The sequence below is a fragment of the Mesoplodon bidens genome, assembly GCF_964165515.1.
Source record: "Mesoplodon bidens genome assembly, contig: HAP1_SCAFFOLD_289, whole genome shotgun sequence".
NCBI lineage: Eukaryota > Metazoa > Chordata > Mammalia > Artiodactyla > Ziphiidae > Mesoplodon > Mesoplodon bidens.
The window spans coordinates 272607-290678 of NW_027672374.1; the positions used below are offsets into that span (position 1 = coordinate 272607).

The window sequence follows — 18072 nt, forward strand, 5'->3', positions numbered from 1 at the left end:
TTTTACTGAAGTGGCTTGGTCAGATTATAATGATTTATGATAGAAATCACGTAAAGGAAGCATCACAATTCTCCAGGAATGTTCTGTAGAATGCTAATGATAATTATGAATATGTGAATCCCAAATCTTTCATTTGTATTGACCTTATTTCATTAATTCTTCGCCCAACACTGCCATAATTAGAGTTGAGTTCTAAAACGTACCTTCCTCTTTCCCCATAGAAATTGTCCCACAATTTCAAAAAGTTCTCAAAGGTGAAAAAGTGCACACGACGTTTATCACGTTTCCAAATGCCGATGGAAAGGCTAAGCTAACACTGTCCAAAATGCAATCTTCTTCTGTGAGAGCACCCAGCTTTAAACAAATACACATATTCTAAATACAGCTTAGATCTGTGACATGTTTTGGCCACTGAAGTATGAGCAGACATGATGGCCTTAAATGAGCAGAAGAGGCCTTAAATGGGCTTGTGCGGTTGGGCTCACCTCTTATGTTTCCGTGAACTTTTAGAGAAGACAGGGCCTGGGGGCTGCGGCCTCACAGTTGGGCTCCAGACGAAGAGGTGTGTGACAGACCTCAAACTGACCGAAAACATGGAGCAAAACTAGCCATCTAGAGGTCTAAAAGAGAGCCACTGCAGCTGGCCCAGAGGTCCAAGAAAAATAAATTCTTGTTTATGTAACTGACTTTGGTGTGATTTGTTCCAAAGCATTATCACAGCAAGAGCTGACTAACACAACATCCTCCAAATCATTGTGATGTACATGGATGCCACCATGCCTACATTTAAGGCAACTGTGTACTCAAATTGTGAGAATTCGTGAACTCTTGGTGCCTCTCCAACACAATGTACATGGCTAAATTTCCACAAATAAGTTCACTCATATGCCACAAAGATCTCCCTCAACTTTTATTAAATGTAAAGGAAAGTTCTTTCTTTTCATTTTCTGCTTCTACATAGTTAAAATGCTGTTTATCAATGGAAAACGGTTCTTGCCGTTTGGCTTCTGTTGTTAGAGTCTTTTGAACTCTTTGGCTTTTCAGCTCCTAGGCTGTAAGATTTGAACTAGCAAATGCCCCAAGGAGAAAAGCTGTGCCCAATGTCAAGCTTGCGTCTGTGTTTCCCTTCTCTCCAGAATGTGGCCCACATGTCTTGGTGTCTCTCTCACATTCAGACGCCAGCGAACAGACGTTTTCCTACTCCATCCAGCTGTTCTACGATTCCTTTAGACTTCGCCCGATCTTACGTTATTATCCGACCATCATCTCAGTTACCCCGAGGAAGAAAATGTACAATTTTCAGAGAAAACGGAACCCTGGTACACTGTTGGTGGGAATGTAAACTGGTGCAGCCACTGTGGACAACAGTATGGAGGGTTCTCAAAAACTAAAAATAGAACTACCATATGACCTCGCAACTCCACTGCTGCGTGTAAATCCAAAAAGAACAAAAACACGTGTTTTCAAAAACACGTATTTGAAAAGATACATGCACGCCAATGTTCGGAGCATCAGTGTTTACAGTTACCAAGATATGGAAGCAACCTAAGTGTCATCAAGTGATGAATGGATAAAGAAGATGCGGTACATATAACCAATGGCAGACTACTCAGCCTTAAAAAAGAAAGAAATGTTGCCATTTGCAGCAACATAGATGGACTTGGAGGGCATTGTGGTCAGTGAAATAAGTCAAACAAAAACAAACACTGTAGAATATCACCTATATATGGAATCTAAAAAATCCAGCAATCTACCAAATATAACAAAAAAGAAGGGGAGTCACAGATATAGAGAACAAACTAATCGTTGTCAGTGCAGAGGGGGAGGAGGGGGCAATACGGGGTGGGGAAGTGAGAGACATAAACTACTGGGTGTACGATAGGCTCAGAGACGTATTGTACAACACAGGGAATATAGCCAAGATTTTGTAGTAACTGTAAATGTAAAGTAACCTTTAGAAAGTATATAAAATTTTTAAAACAGAAATCATACTGAAAATTGGAAACAATTTAAATGTCCATCAACAGGAAAATGCACATATAAATTATTGTATTTCCTTACATGGGAATCCTACATAGTGAGGAAAGTACATGAACTAGACAGATCTTTACGTGTCAGCATGGATGAACCTAGCAAAGATAACACTAAAAAAAGCAAGTAAGAAGAGAAAACATAGTAGAATACTATATGAGGTTTAAGAGTACTTAAAAATAGAAAGACATGCATGCAGTGATGGGGACCAAGTTCAGAAGAGTGGTTACCCAGGGTCAGCTGGGGAGTGGCTGTGTTGGGGAAAGTGGTCACAGCAGGCTCTTGCACAGGAATGGTAATGTTTCCGTTCACACGCTGGCTGGAGGACGGAGGAGTGTCTGCGATGTTATAATGTGAGCACGCTGCGTGTGAAAGCCATTGCTGACCACATCTAGGGGATCTGATACGCGGGAGCTGGTAGTGGGTGGAGGCATCCAGAAGGTGGTGGTAGAAGAGGAACGCTGTATGCATAACGCCTAAGGCCTGACCAGAGGACGACCACTGTTCTAGAAACTGGACACAAATCCAACTTCTACGGCCAATGTTAAAAGACAGACTGAGGCATGTTTAAAATAAGACTTTCCGTGAGCAAAAATAGATTCAATTCAGGCACCACCAAAGCGGAAGTGGTGAGGAGCGCTCCAGCCACAGGAGCTGCAGAGATGTTTATTTTAAAAGGGCAGAAGCCAAGCAAGGAAATGACTGACTTGCTATCGCTTTAAAGCCTAGTTGGTGGTTTGTGACTGGTTGTCCTCAGTGGTGTGCGTCACCCTGAGCCGTTGACAGGCTTAGATTTTGGTTGGTTTACGTAGGCGGCCGCATCGCTAGAGCCACCGCAGGCTAACGGCCCCCTGCAGGGTTCATTTACTAACACCAATTGTCTGAGTCCTTCCTCTTACTCCGTCACTTCAGTTCCTACGCCTCAGTTTCCCTTCTGTAAAATGGATATTCAGTAGTAAATTCTCGGTGGAGTTGTCAGTACAAAACAAAGTGATTATTAGTAACCACGATCATGTCCTGAATGCATGGAACACGTCACCATTTGCCATCTACCGTGTCAAGTTAGCAGAAACTCCAGAAATTAAGAGCTCTCCGCATAAATTCACACACCCGTGCACCAGGTAAGGGACCACAGGCAGACGTTCACTCCGCCTTTCGTGTGTCCCTCACGGAATACACGCTCTCTCCTGGGCGGGGGGAGCCCAGACACTTACGGGAGTTTACGTTTAAAATGCGTTGATACAACCACGTCTCACGTTTGTTAGGATGAGTCAGCAAACGCTGTTTGGAAACCCCGAAGTCTCCACACCTCGCACGTTTCGCGCTGCCTTAGTCTCAGAGCTCAAGCCCCTTCTCTTCAGGCCGCGTCACCATGGGAGACAGGGCTGCGGGGGGACGCGACGCACGGCGAGCGTGCTGACGTCCTCGAGCCCCGCCCCCGCGGCACCGCCCGCCGACGTAAACCGCAGCCCCGCGGCGTGGAGGGCGTCGATCCCTGCGCCAACACCAGGCCACGCGGGGTCTCCGGAGCGCGGCATGCGGGGGTTGGTCTAGCTGGGGCCCGTGGTCCTATGTCTTCTGGCTGCGACGCCAGTCCTGCGCACGCTGCGGGGCCGCAGCTGCCGGGCGGTGGGCGCCCGAGGGGCCGGGAGGCGAGCCGTGTCCCCCAGGCGGGTGTGGGCATCGTGTCCGCAGCCAGCGTCGCCGAGGCCGCGCTCGGGCCATGATCACTCGGTGAAGCTGCGCCGGGACAGCGCGGCCGACATCTTTCCGCGCTCTGAGGACCTGTGCGCGCTGCAGGACTCGGTGCCTCTGCCCTCCGTGCGCGCTTCCCTACAGGAGGGCCTGCTGGACTTAAGGCCGACCGCCTCCGCGGGGTGCACTGGGCGCCACTCCTGAGCACCCGCTGCCCCTGATCTGTATCCAGAGCTTCTTCCAGCCACGGCTTGTCGAGACAGGTTTGTACTTCCCGCTTCCAGGGCCCCTCATGTAGGCGCTGAGAAGCGGGGTGTTAAATGGTGCAAGGTGGAGGGTGGGCACTAGAACCAGTGCGCAGTGCCCGGGTGTGCGTGCACTAGACGGGGTGTGCGGCCTAGGACTCCTGCCAGCTCGGTGACCCCGGCCGGGTGCCTTAAGGATTCAAGGTCTCAGTGTTCCCATCTGTAGCGTGGGCTGAACAGGACCCAGTCTCTGTGGCGGATACAAGGATGCACTGTGTTAATGCTTCTAGACTCTACAAAGTAGAACACTTAGCACAGTTTGGAGCATCGTTAATTGTTGCACAGATGTTACCTGGTCCGTTGAATGACTTTGCCTGGTACACACCAAAGCGATTAGGAAATGGATATATCCCAGCTTCATTTCCTTTCCATTAAAACAGGGCTCAGGAAAATAAATTTTTTTCAATAGTCGTATCATATAGTGCAAAGAGCACCGGTGTGAAGGCAGCTTAGGGTGTGAATTCCAGGGCTTATGCTCTCTGTGGCCTGGGCAGGTTTCTTTTGCACTACAATCCCCACACTTGTAAAATGACGTTAATAACCACTCTTTCTGTGGGTTCTTAGAATTAGTTAAGCAGGTTATGTGTGTAAAGTAGCCTGGCACTTGAATGAGTTGTCAGAACCAAGGGCTGCTGGGGAGGATGCTTCTGCTGTATGTAATCTTCCCTTCTACTGGGCAGCAAGTAAACACAAGCACAGTAGTCAGTGCTCTGGAAGAAGTGAGTTCTGGTGCTACAGAGCCCAGAATCTCTTTTTTCTTTAATTTAATTTTTATTTTATATTGGAGGATAGTTGATTTACAATATTGTGTTAGTTTCAGGTGTACAGTAAAGTGATTCCGTTATACAGATATCCATTCCTTTTCAGAGTCTTTTCCCGTCTAGTTTGTTACAGGATATGCAGTAGAGTTCCCTGTGCTATGCAGTAGGTCCTTGTTGATTATCTATTTTATATATAGTCGTGTGTATATGTTAATGCCAAACTCCTAATTTAACCCTCCCCCCGATCTTTCCCCTTTGCAGAGCACAGAATCTTGGAAGGGAAAGTTCAGGATAGGATTCTTGGAGGAGGTGCCATCCTTTCTAAGGATATGTAGAAGGTCCTGGGGTGGCAGGAGAGAGCAGTGTGTGTTGAAGTTTGAGAAATATAAGAAAATATGGCAAAACTAATGTACAGGAGTGGAACTCAGGGTTTGGGAAAGAAATGAGAGTGGATACTGGAAACTTAGTGAGGCCCAAGAGAAGGGGGCCTTGTTTGTCCTGTCAGAAGTTTGGATGTTTATCCTGAAGGCTGTGGGAAATTTCCACCAAAGAACAGTGAGATGGACTTGTGGTTTAGAGGCTCACTCGGACCTCCATGTGGAAGGCAGTTGATGTGGTGCAGGGTGATTTGTAATCTGAGGGTCCCACTTAAGTTATGAAAGGTGGGACTGGGTTTTGCAGATCTGAGAGAGAATGGGTGAGGCCTGGTGACCAGTTAGAAAAGGGAGGGCAGCAAGCATGGGTGACAGTAGACAGCTGCATCTTTTTGAGAGATACAGAGCACAGTAGGAAGGGATTGGGGGTGGCGAGAGGATCTTACTTCATCTTCAGTGCTTTAGAGGGGCCTGGTAGACGGGTCTGGACCCAAGGTACAGATCTGGGCTTTTTGGGAGGACAGGTATTTGAAGGCATGGGTGAGACTTAGGTTATCCACAAGAAGATCCAAAGAATCCTAGGTCTGAGAGATTTTTAAGTGGGTATATTTGAGGATGTTTATAAGCTGTGAGAAAGTAGCCAGCAGAGGAAGGGTGTGAGGATCTAGGAGAGGAAATGATTGTTCATTTGATTTTGAAAAGCTGAATACTCATCGTGTGCCTGGCCCTTTTCTAGGATCTGGGGTTCACACCATCTGTTACCTCTTCTGCAAGGACAGTTCAACTCATCCCCTGGTGAAGAGAAGTCAGATTATTCTTTGCATCCCATTCAGGTATAAGAACTGTTCTGTACCTCTGAAGGGACTTTACTCAACCAGAGTAATAAGTTAGAAATCAAAAGGAATTAGAGCTGGAAGGGACCTTAAAGGCCACTGTACTTAATTTTGCCTAATATTTTACACTGAATGTAAGAAAAGTTTATTGCAGAGCCCATTCTCTTCAGAGTTCCTTCACTGAACCTTCTTTACGTCTTGCACCCAGTGGGTCTATCCTGTAAATTTTGGCCTCCTCCTAAATTTGCTTCTTCATCCATATTGCATTTTGCCCAGACTATGGCAGAAACTCCTGGGTGGTTTCACGGCCCCTGGGTTCAGTTCCTCTAAGTTCATGTGCCTACTCGGGTTAAGTGATCTTCTAACATAAAAAGATGTGCTTAAAATAATGCTGCTGATGGCTTGCCCACACAGAGTTAGTGCACACTAGCCGCCCAGCGTGTGCTCTGCACGGAGGCGTGTAGTCTGAACTATGTTCGGCCAAGCCTCCTGGGGCTCTTTGCCCTGAGGAAGGAGAGCTTTTTGTGATCACTCCCTTTATCTAGTCGGTCCTTCAGCAGCGGGGAGCCTTTTTCTAATCAGCGGAGGCACCCTTACTCAGCCAGTGGTAGCCCCAGGTCTCACCACCTGTGGGATACAAGCCATGCTCTCTCCCAGGCTTGCTTGGGCCAACATCTCTATTTTCATTTCTGTCTCTTCTCACACTTGGACCCCTGGCCTTTAGTCATCCCCACCTGCAGTATTTACAGTGCCCAGCAGGAGTCAGGCTTGAGTGTCTTTTCACAGATGTTCCCTCTGCTGTTAATGCACCTCCTACTCCAACTCTGCGTAGCCTCATCTTTCTAGACTGTACTTCAGGGTTATCATGAAGCCGTCACTTAGATATAACTTTTTGCCTCCATAGGAACCTCTATGCATAAAGGTTATGTTTATTTATCTCACGTGATTGAAATTTTGAGTTTATACATCTTCCTCCTTAATGAAGGCTTTAAGGGCAGGAGTCGTTCCTAATCCTTAGCACAGAGCAGATGCTTTTGTTTTTATTTAGATACTTTTTAATGATGATAAAATGTATGGTTTAAATCACTCATTTTACAACAATTTTGCTTTAGGTTGTGACAGAAATAAAGTTTACAAAAGTCGTGTTCCTGAGATAAGAAATAAAGATGTGACCTTCCAGTTGTGTAAAGCTCATAAATGCTGTGTAAGTGCATCGGGTGTGCTAAGGAATGTGGAGCTAAGTGGGCTAGTTGTGAGAGAGAGAGACTTAACTATGTTAACAAAGGTAAGCCTTCATTGTGTCCTGCCAACATTTGATAGTTGCTTTTTGGAGCGAACTAAACCAATAAAAGTTTAAACTGTTCCTCCCCATTAAAGGGATTGAATAATTGGCTTCTTTGGTGCACCTGTGTCTTGTGAATTGTCCAGTTGGGGATGGAGGTTTAGAAAGTGAGTTTCAGTCTTGTTTAAGTCTCTTCCCATCAGACTGGTCTCGTGATTTCCTACACACCACGTCTGTCTACATTTTCCTGTCTACCTTTTGTTGGTGTTGTTCAGGCCTGGATTGTCTCCTGTACCTGCTCAAACCTCGGTCCATTCTCATTTGTACCATGGAAGTTTGTCATGCTGGATACTGTCAGAATTAATCTTACTTAAGTTTGTGTTAAGCCACAAACCACATGTTTTGTATATTTTCTGTTTGTTTATATTTTTATGGTTTCTCTTCAAGAAATAGGAAGGGAAATAGCAAGATGAAGAGCAAAAAAGTCATCATTCTCTTTCAATTGTTAGAACATCTATCTGCAATCATAATTATGCTGCAGTGTGGTATGTGTTAAAATAGTAAATACATGTAACGTCCTGTAGGAGCAGCAAACTCAGTGGTGTTGGTGAGGGTGTGTCATGGAAGTAATCACAAAGCAGGTGACTCTTGATTAGGGTCCTGAAAGATTAGTGTGCCTTCCTTGTGTCCAGTAGTGGTCTGGAGGGGTCAGGAAGCCTGCCTTTCACTTTGAGGGAACAGAGGGTTTGAGGTCCTCTCTCTTCTATTGTTCTAGTACACTGCAGAGCAGGTAATAAAATACTGGGTTTATAGTTGACGTTTAAATTGCTGATTGATCATCAAGATTGGCATGTATCACTGGAAATGAAAATCGGAGGAGTCTTATGCTTTTTAGGTTTTTCTTTTTTTCCCTTTGTCTCAAAAGTATGTAGTACTTTACTGAGTGGTTGGGAATAAAGTTTGCAGTATTCAGTGTATTCAGTTTTAGTACCTAAATAGAATTAAACTGTTGCTGTAAACTGGAATAACACTTTGTTACTGACGAGTTTTAGGATGCATCAGTTCATCAATTACCTGTTTGGGAAGATTGTAATTAATGGTTTTAAGAATGTGGCTATAAACCTCCAATTGACTCAAGAAAAGCAAATAAGTCAAGATTGACAAATGTACAGGCTCTTCATCTTATTGTGTGTGTGTGGTTTTTTTTTTCCTTTTAGTTACTTGTCAAGGTATAAAGAACTCTATCACTGTTAAGACAGTAAACTTCACGGGGTATAATCTGACCTGGCAGGGAACAGATCACATGGTCAAGATCTTAAAGGTGATTTTATGTTTAAACTTTCATGGAAACATATGTGATTGAAGCACACTAACATATTGATACAGATGGCAGTTAATTTTTGTCTTTTCATACATGTGAGTGCAGCTTTTGTTTTGTAGAAAGAATATGACCAAATGGTGATGTGAATTGCTGTTGCATAAACCATAGTGTTGAATCCCCAGTGTTTGCACTTGAGTTTAACAACTCTGTGGTTTCCTATCTTCTTCCTGAGACACTTAATCTCAGGTCCATCCTCGTTACACAGAGTGGTAAATTAGAGAACGATTAATATCACCATTTAAAGAAGTGAGACTGAAATCTCAACCATCCTGAACATAGGAACTGAAGGGGCCTCTCAGCAGTTCAGAGAGTTATTACCAAGCCAGTCGGCTGAATGCTGTTGAGTTTTCTCCAAAGCAGAGCCTTCCAGGTCCTTCTTTTGAGCTTATTTATTTTTATACACAATTCTGTATGGATACTGTACATAATACTAAATAGTTGTATTAACTGGGTTTAACTGGTGATGTATTTACATGAAGATCTAACTTCGTTTTGTTGATATCTTTTTAGGAGCTTTCCATTCATCAAAGCTTGTGATGTAGGTAATCAGTTGCTGGTGTGTAGCTATCATATTTATGATATATAGGGCTTGAACTGGGAAAGGTGGATGGTCATTCTTCTTGCTTTTGAAACTGACAGAGCCTTACAAGAAGCATTTCCCTCTCTGAAATAAATCCATGTAAAACATGTTTGGTCGCTCTCCCAATGCAACTGTGTAGTTGTGTGGATTTGGCACACAGCACGCAGCCTGTGGTTATGTCTGTAAACAAGGAAGCCTGTTTTCCAGTCCGCAAATCAGCTGTTACCCAGTGAAGCGAACTTGACTGCCATTTCTGACCCCTCACACGGAGCTGTTATACTCAAGAATGTTCACACGTTTTCAAGAAACGTTGTTTGCGGGCTATATGTACAAAGTCCTGATCTGAAAGCCAGTATAAAGCAGCATCTCCCAAACCTCTGCTCTCTCACCAAGGCCACACACATTCCCTCGCTTATGGCCTCATGGCAAGCTAATACTGTCAGTATCAGATTCTCCTTCCCAGTGGTCTTGGGAGACTGCATAGTTGCTCTGTGAAAGGCACCACTGCTGAGGTTGAGAGAAGAGCATCTCGGGTGTCAGTCCTGGCCTTGCATTCCCAGAGAGAGGGGTGTGCACCTCGTTCTCCTGTTAAGGTTTTCCTGTGCTGCAGGGTTTGCTGCTTGTTGTCAAAAGGATGTCCTAGTGAACTGTTTTCTGCGTGGCTGTATAATCCCAGCATACTTTATGATCTGTAGACTTCTATGGGGTTGTGGCCAGGTCAGTTTTTAAATGTTTGGAAATGTCCTATTGAACAACTTTGCAGTGGCAGTGAAGCTTGATGGGAGAATTGTATTACTGTTGCCCTAGTTTTGGCTTAAGGGTGGTGAGAAGATGAAATTTTTGATGGGTCAGTTTTAGTTGTGTATGTGTATGTGATTTATTTTTTTAAATTCTAATGTCTATTATTCACAGCTTAGATATGTTGACTTTCTGATTATTCATCAGTCCCTTTGCTGATGTATTTTCTTCTGAAAAACTACATTTTCTTCCAGATTGTTTTTGTCTGATGGTGAAGAATAAATTTTTCATTTGCAGTATAAAGTTGATCTGAGAAAAAATGTTTACCTTGGATCTTCACTTGGCTTCTGTGAAAGAAACTTAAAAAAATAATATGGGCAATTCCCATTATTAATCCTAAGCACGTACAACAGAGGTCTGTACAGTAACATAGCAAAAATAAGTTCCTGTAATTTTACTCAGTCATTGCCTGTTTTAGACTAAGGAGCAGTGAGAGACATTTATAAAGAATGATACCTCAGTTCACTTTTGTTAAATGTCCTCTAATATTTGGATACTTGGTATCTGGCTTGTGTTGTCTTTTATACAATCTTGTCTTCTTTCTTTGCACTTTAGTTTAACAACTCTGTGATTTCTTATCTTCTTCCTGAGACACTCAGGTTCATCAGAATTTCCTGTGACTGTGACTGTAGAGAGTCCTTCCTCCTCAGAAGTGGAAGAGGCTGATGATTCCTCAGAACGTGGTCAGGAAGAGCCAGACAAAATCCGTTTGAAACAAGAAGCAGTGCAGGTACAAAGCTATCACTTTAAAGCTATAGAGAAGATTATTTTTCAAATGGAAGCCTCATTGCAACACGGCACAGCTTGTGTGAGGGTTCTGTTTTCTCCTCCCATCTGCATTGTATCCCCTTGAATGGTTCCTTAAGCTTAGACCAAGGTGAATGGTGGACATTTGAACTCTAAGAAATAAAAACCAAAACATGTCGTTAGTAATATATTTTCCTTTCCTTAGAACCTTAGTATATTAGATGTAGGGAGAACCTTAGTGATCATAAGATAAGGAAATTGAGTTCTGAATGAATACAGTCAGCTGATTCAGTGATCTTGTTTAAAGATGAGAAAATTGACAGTTCTAGTTGAACTCTCTTTTTTTTTTTTTTTTTTTTTGTGGTAGGCGGGCCTCTCACTGTAGTGGCCTCTCCCCTTGCAGAGCACAGGCTCCGGATGCGCAGGCTCAGCGGCCATGGCTCACGGGCCCAGCCGCTCTGCGGCATGTGGGATCTTCCCAGACCGGGGCACGAACCCGTGTCCCCTGCATCGGCAGGCGGACTCTCAACCACTGCGCCACCAGGGAAGCCCTGAACTCTCTTTTTATAAGAGGAAAATATGGCCTCATTTTAAATAAAAGTAAAGTTGAAAAAAGTTTTGATGTTGATATTCTCCATTCCTAAAATCAAAAATATCAAGAAGCTACATTCTATTACCAAATAAAACTGACCTCTAATGTCATTCCATACTTTTGTTTGTATGGACAGAAAAGAAAAATTGATTTTTATAAGAAATTTTTGCACCTCAAAAATAATATATTTATTTTATTTCAACTTCAATGCAGAGCTGAACACTTCTAGTAAATAAAGGAACACCATTTGTGGAGACCTTGTCTTTGTGCTACAAAGTCCATATTTAATTTTTAATTATTTAAACTTAATTATTTAAATTTAAAAATTAGTTAATGTGATTTTCTTTTCATATGAAACCCAAAACTTGACAGGTTTCAGAGTTAATTATCCCATTATTGTAGGACTATGGGAATTACTCTTTGATTTTCAAAAGAGAAAGTTAGATTTTTATTTTTTATTATTTTATTTTATTTTATTTTTTTGTGGTACGCAGGCCTCTCATTGTTGTGGCCCCTCCTGTTGCGGAGCACAAGCTCCGGACGCGCAGGCTCAGCAGTCATGGCTCACGGGCCCAGCCGCTCCACCGCATGTGGGATCCACCCAAACCGGGGCCCGAACCCATGTCCCCTGCATCAGCAGGCGGACTCTCAACCACTGTGCCACCAGGGAAGCCCAATTTTTATTTTTAATGAAAATTAATGATAATATAGAGAAATTTTAAGAAAAGAACTTAGAAAATTATGAGTTAGAGCAGGAGAAATCTTTAGTTCATGTAAAGTTACCCCCTTTCGTTTTATAAATGAGCACCTACAATTTGTAGCACATAAGTGGTGTATTAGTAAATGGCAGAGTACAACAAGACCCTAGAGCATCTAACCCGCATTCCTTGTCATTTTAGATGTGGTGTATTCATTTCCTTCACGAGTAGACCAGGAGATTGTATTTCTAAAAGCAATGATAGACACTGGGGAAGACCAAGAAGTTTAAACACTGGGACCACAGAATAGCAGATTCAGAATGCATGAGATCCCTTTTAGCCCTTCTCCATTTTGACAAGACACTACAATGATGGTATCAAAGTGTTTCAGTATATAAGCCCACAACAATCAAGAGATTTCAACATAGTATGGAAAGACGGATGACAGGTGGAAGAGTGTGAAACCGAAGCAGTAGAACAGAGGAAAAGCATCACCTAGAATATGCACAGGGACCACCTGCAAGTGAGGAGGATTCTGACCCCACCTGCAGAAGTAGCTCCGTGCTTTGATGCGCATGTAGGAGAGAGGGTGGAGTTAGTTAAAAGTGTGACTGAAATAGGGGAGCTCATTGAAGGGCTGTGTTTGGAGGAGGGGACTGCCAGCCCCACCCTCATGCTCCTGAAATGAGATGATTTCATTTTGAAAACAGTGAAACTTGCGAGAGCTAGGGCAGCTAGTGTGAGTTTTTACACCCTAGAAAATTGTGTTTGGGGGAGATCCTGTTACAGTTACTGCCCGCTTCTTCCTGCATAAGACGCCAATCAGTCGTTGACTTCAGGGAGCTTTCTGCACTCATTCTTAAATAGAAAATAACTGTCATTTGCCTGATAGTTGAGTAAAGCTTACAACATGAGAGAGGGGGGAAAAGAGTGAAAACATATCCTAGTAGGACCAGGGACAATTTAGAGAACAAAATAATTTAAGGAAAAACCTTAATTAATATCCTGAGAGAGGATTAAAAAGAGCTAGCAACTATAAAATAAGACTAGGGTGTTAATTAAAAAGAGAATGGTCAGAAAGCAAGAGAGGTCTCCTGGAAATGAAAATATGGTTGCTGAAATAAATTCAGTAGGAATTTAAAAAATTTCTCAGTATATAAAAAAGACACAATGGAAAATGTGATAGACATATGTTAGAGGGGTGCATCTGGGAGATCCCACATGTTACTATTAGCAACTCCAGACCCAGAAAAAAAATGGAGGGAAGCTGTCAAAGGGCAACAAAATTCTCCACAGCTGAAAGTAGACATCAGGCCTCAGATTGAAAATAGTTATGCAAGACGAGCAAGAATAGACTCATACCTAGGCACCCTTCATTGTGAAACTTTAAAATACTGAAAAAATAAATTAAAATAGAATAAAATACTGAGAGGACACAACCATTCCAGAGAGAAAACTACTGGTCACCTAAAAAAAAATTTTTAAATCTGACTTTATCATACTTGTCATCAGCTCCATGGATCCTGGAAGGCATTAGAAAGATACCTCCAAAGTTTTTCAGGCACATAATTGTCACCCTAGGGGTTTGTATCCCGCCAAACTCTGAGTCATAAGTGGAGGCTGAAGAAGATATTTTGTACACAAAGTAATTTGAAAAATTGACCTCCTATGCTACATCGTAAGCTATTTATAGAAATAATCCAGCAAAATGAGGCAATAAACCAAGAAGGAAGGTAATAGGGGATTCAGTGCAGATTGCAGCTAGTCTAGAGTGGAGAAGCTTCTATTGATTGTGTGATTGAGAGCTTAGAAACACCTTGAGGCATATTGTACTTACTAGGTATTAGGCACTGTTGGAAGGGAGGAGGGAGACGAAGAGGAGAAGGAACTTGAACTCCAGAGGAGAAAGGGCTATACGGACATAAACCTGAAGCAAACTAAACTCTGGTTGATTTTTAACCTACTATTGGTGAGGAAGGGAAGAATCCACTTAAACTTGACACTATAGATGTGCCCCTTTTCAGTGACACACAGGGGTAATGACCACCTATCTAGTTTGTTTTCCAAAGCAGAACTTGTCCAAACTCCTTACACTTCAATAGTGTAAGGAGGCGCTCTAATGCTATAACATCAGGACAACAGGTATAAACTGGAACAGCCCAAGGTGGTTTGGGGTATGTGGTCACCCTGCACAAGGGCAGTGACACTGGCACAGTACAGAACGAGGTGTAGTCTATACACAGAGACACAGTACATCTGCAGGGGGCAATATTAATTTCATTGTAATAATGGCAATGCTGCCTTGGTTTGCAGCTTTTATTGTCAACTTGAATGTAATCACAAATAACTAACATAAACTATACTTAGTATGTATTAGTATTAACTTGGTATGTACTGAAATGTATTGTGTACTAGTATGTACTTAATATATATTAGGCTCTCAGTGTTTTTGCATATATTAACTCATTTAATCCTCTGAATAGCCTTATGAGGTTGGTGCTAATATCATTCCCACTTTTGAGAACAGGAAGCTAAGACAGGGAAGGAAGCTTGCCCAGGCTGTACCTAATTTAATGTTGGATCGAAGTTTTGAGTTTAGGCTGTCTGCCTGTTCCCTTAAACCTTACTCCATACTGACTCTCAAATAACAGAAGACTTAACTGCACATAGAACAGAATATAAATTTCAACGTTGACAACGTAAAAGCTAGGTTTGGAAGGTAGACAGGAAGTAGGAAAAAGGGAAGATGGTATGAATGGTCTCATTTTACAAAGTGTGACGTTGAGAGAGTTTCTAGTTGATCAACAATGTAGGTTTTTAAGTATATCACTACAAGTCAAAGAGATCATGAGCAGTGGAATAACTCATGATGGCATAACTTTACTGAGCAGTGCGGACATAGGAAAGAGTGTAAAGGAACTAAACCCCTACTTATTAGTAAGTTACAAAGTGAACAGATAATGCCTCCAATTTAGTGAGATAATAGTCATGTAAGAGTATTACTTGGAAATGGAGAAGAATTCAAAATAACAACAGTTGGACCTCCCTGGTGGCGCAGTGGTTAAGAAACTGCCTGCCAAGGCAGGGGACACGGGTTCGAGCCCTGGTCTGGAAAGATCCCACATGCCACGGAGCAATGAAGCCCGTGCGCCACAACTACGGAGCCTGCGCTCTAGAGCCTGTGAACCACAACTACTGAGTCCACGTGCCACAACTACTGAAGGCTGCACGCCTAGATCCTGTGCTCCATAACAAGAGAAGCCACCGCAATGAACAGTAGCCTCCGCTCGCCCCAACTAGAGAAAGCCTGCACGCAACAGTGAAGACCCAACACAGCCAAAAATAAAAAAATAATTAAAAAAATAATAATAAATAACAATAGTTGATGTAAACCTCATAAAAAAGGAAATCCAAATAGCCAGTAAACACAGAAAAGCGTACGACTTCATTAAGTAATAAGAGAAAATTAATTAATTCTGTCATGAAAAATACTGTGATAAAAGGAAAATCCAAGATGAATTTGTCTGTTTTTCAAATCTTTAGAAAACAGCTGTTTCACAGGCATTGTTGTAAGCACCATAAAAGATATAAAAATCTAACTGTTATTATTCATGGAAAAATCAAGGATTGCAATTGGATCTATAGAGTAACAAATGTAAATTTGTGATGTTAATGACCTACTGCTTAAGAGGTAAATGTGTCAGTTTTCAAAGTCTAATGTATATATTTATTTATTTATTAAATTTCTTTATTTTTAAAAATTTATTTATTAATTTATTTTTGGCTACGTCGGGTCTTTGTTGCTGCACGCGGGTTTTCTCCAGTTGCAGCAATAATGTATTTATTTTTATTTCTTTGGAGATTTATTTTCTTCTTACAGATCATATGGTATCACCACTGTTTAAAACAGTTAGATTTTTGTCTCTTTTATGGTGCTTACAACAATGCCCGTGAACAAGCTGTTTTCTAAAGATTTGAAATAGGCAAATTCATCTTGGATTTTTCTTTTATCACAGTATTTTTCATGACAGAATTAATTGTTCTAAACATGTTTATTAACTTGTCAAGGGAATATTTATCATTTCCTTTGTTAGATGTAGCTGAACGATGTTTGAATGTGGAATGATAAAGGCCTCCTTTGCCTCTGGCTCTTCCTCTGTAAACTGGACACAGTAAATATTCTTTCTAAATTTCTAAATATAAATTCTTTCTAAATTTCGAAATAAAGAATATAAATTCTTTCTAAATTCTTTCTAAATTTCTAAATATTCTTTCTAAATAATTCTTTCTAAATTTCGTATGAAATCAAATGGGTTATTTGTAAATCAATATAATTTATGTAACACGGGTTTGCATGTTATCTCAGAATAAGCATCCAGTATAATATTGCTATTTCATACAGTATAATTATAATCAGAAAATAAAAGTAAACTATATTCAATGCATAAAGGGGAAGCAAAAGTCATAGAGATCTTCTTATATCTCACAAATATTTTCATTTATTTATAGGAATATGCTTTAAAGGCTCAAGATATTTAGATTTCATGGTGTTTATTTATATAGTAAGAGAATTTTCATAAGGGTATAATTTTAGCTTCCTTACCTAGAAAAATTCTGAGGAACTTGTATAAGAGCCAATGTTTCAACCATTCCCTTTAATAATACTGTAACTAGCAAGCTAATGAGTATTTACTTATCTAAAATATCCTAAAGTTCAACTGGGCAGCTTCAAAATTTTTCATATGACTGTTGATTAAAACTTTTATTTGTACCTTGCATCCATTTCAGTTTTTTTACTTTCCAAAACAATATATTGTATAAAGGACTCATATCTAGGATACATAAAGAACTCTTAAAACTCAACAATGAGAAAGCAAGCAACCTAACTTTATATATGTGTGTATACAAACACACACACACACAATCTATAAGAACAAAAGAAAGAAAAATACATATATACATATTTTTACCAAAGAAGATAAACAGATGGCAAATAAGCATATGAAAGGATGCTCAACATCGTATGTCATTAGGGAGATACAAACAAAACCACAATGAGATATCACCACACCTATTAGAATAGCTAAAATCCGATAACTGACGATACCAAATGCTGACGAAGTGCAACAGGAACATACATTCATTGCTAGTGAGAATATAAAATGATAGTTATTTGGGAAGACAGTTTGACAGTTTCCTACAGAGCTAAGCATAGTTTTACAATAGGATCCAGCAATCATACTCCCCAGCTAATTGAAAACCTATGTTCACACAAAGGCCTATACCCAAATGGTTATAACAGCTTTTTTTTATAATTGTCCCAAACTGGAAATAATCATATCATATTATCCTTCAACAGATGAATGGATAAACAAACTTGGTATTCGAGATGATGGATACTTCAGGTGACAAAAGGGAAGAAACTATAGATTCAGACAACAACATGAATGAATCCTAAATGCATGTTGCTAAGTCAAAGATGCCAAATTCAAAAGTCTACATATTGTATGATGCCGTTTATTCAACATTCTGGAAAAGACAAATTATAGGGATGGAAGACAAATCAGCATTTGTCAGAGGTTGGGAGTGAATGACTACAAAGGCCACTCACAGAGAATATTTTAGGTTGATGAAACTGTACTGTACGGTAGTAGGCATAAGATACATGACTACGCATCTGTCAAAACACATAGAATAGTACATCACAGGGTGAACTTTAATGTATGCAATTTTTAATCAGAGTATCCTGGGTGTAATGCATACTGTGACAAATAAATTTAACTGTATTCTCAATATATGATGAAATGGCACTGAAGGGGGTGGAGAAAAAGGAACTGACATAAGTGACTTTGGAAAATGATGTTTTGATTGGTAAATATAAGGCTAGGCGCAAAAATAACTGTACATAAACACAATTTTAGTTGGTAAGTTTGTTTCTCACAGGAATACAGTTAAGAAATCTGAAAACACATTTACACAAGTGTAGAACAAATAA

The 18072-nt window shown here is 41.0% G+C and overlaps 1 long non-coding RNA gene across 4 annotated transcripts; it reads left to right on the forward strand.

Annotated features, from left to right (window-relative positions):
* Positions 1-7133: 7133 nt before the first annotated feature.
* Positions 7134-17811, forward strand: LOC308610301. Of its 4 annotated transcripts, none has more exons than XR_014014501.1 (4): positions 7155-7203; positions 8499-8602; positions 10632-10770; positions 17437-17811. It is a non-coding gene; the product is annotated as an uncharacterized lncRNA (long non-coding RNA). The 4 variants fall into 4 exon arrangements; XR_014014502.1 differs by lacking the exon at positions 7155-7203 and adding an exon at positions 7214-7284; XR_014014500.1 differs by lacking the exon at positions 8499-8602 and having other exon boundaries at positions 7134-7203.
* Positions 17812-18072: the final 261 nt, after the last annotated feature.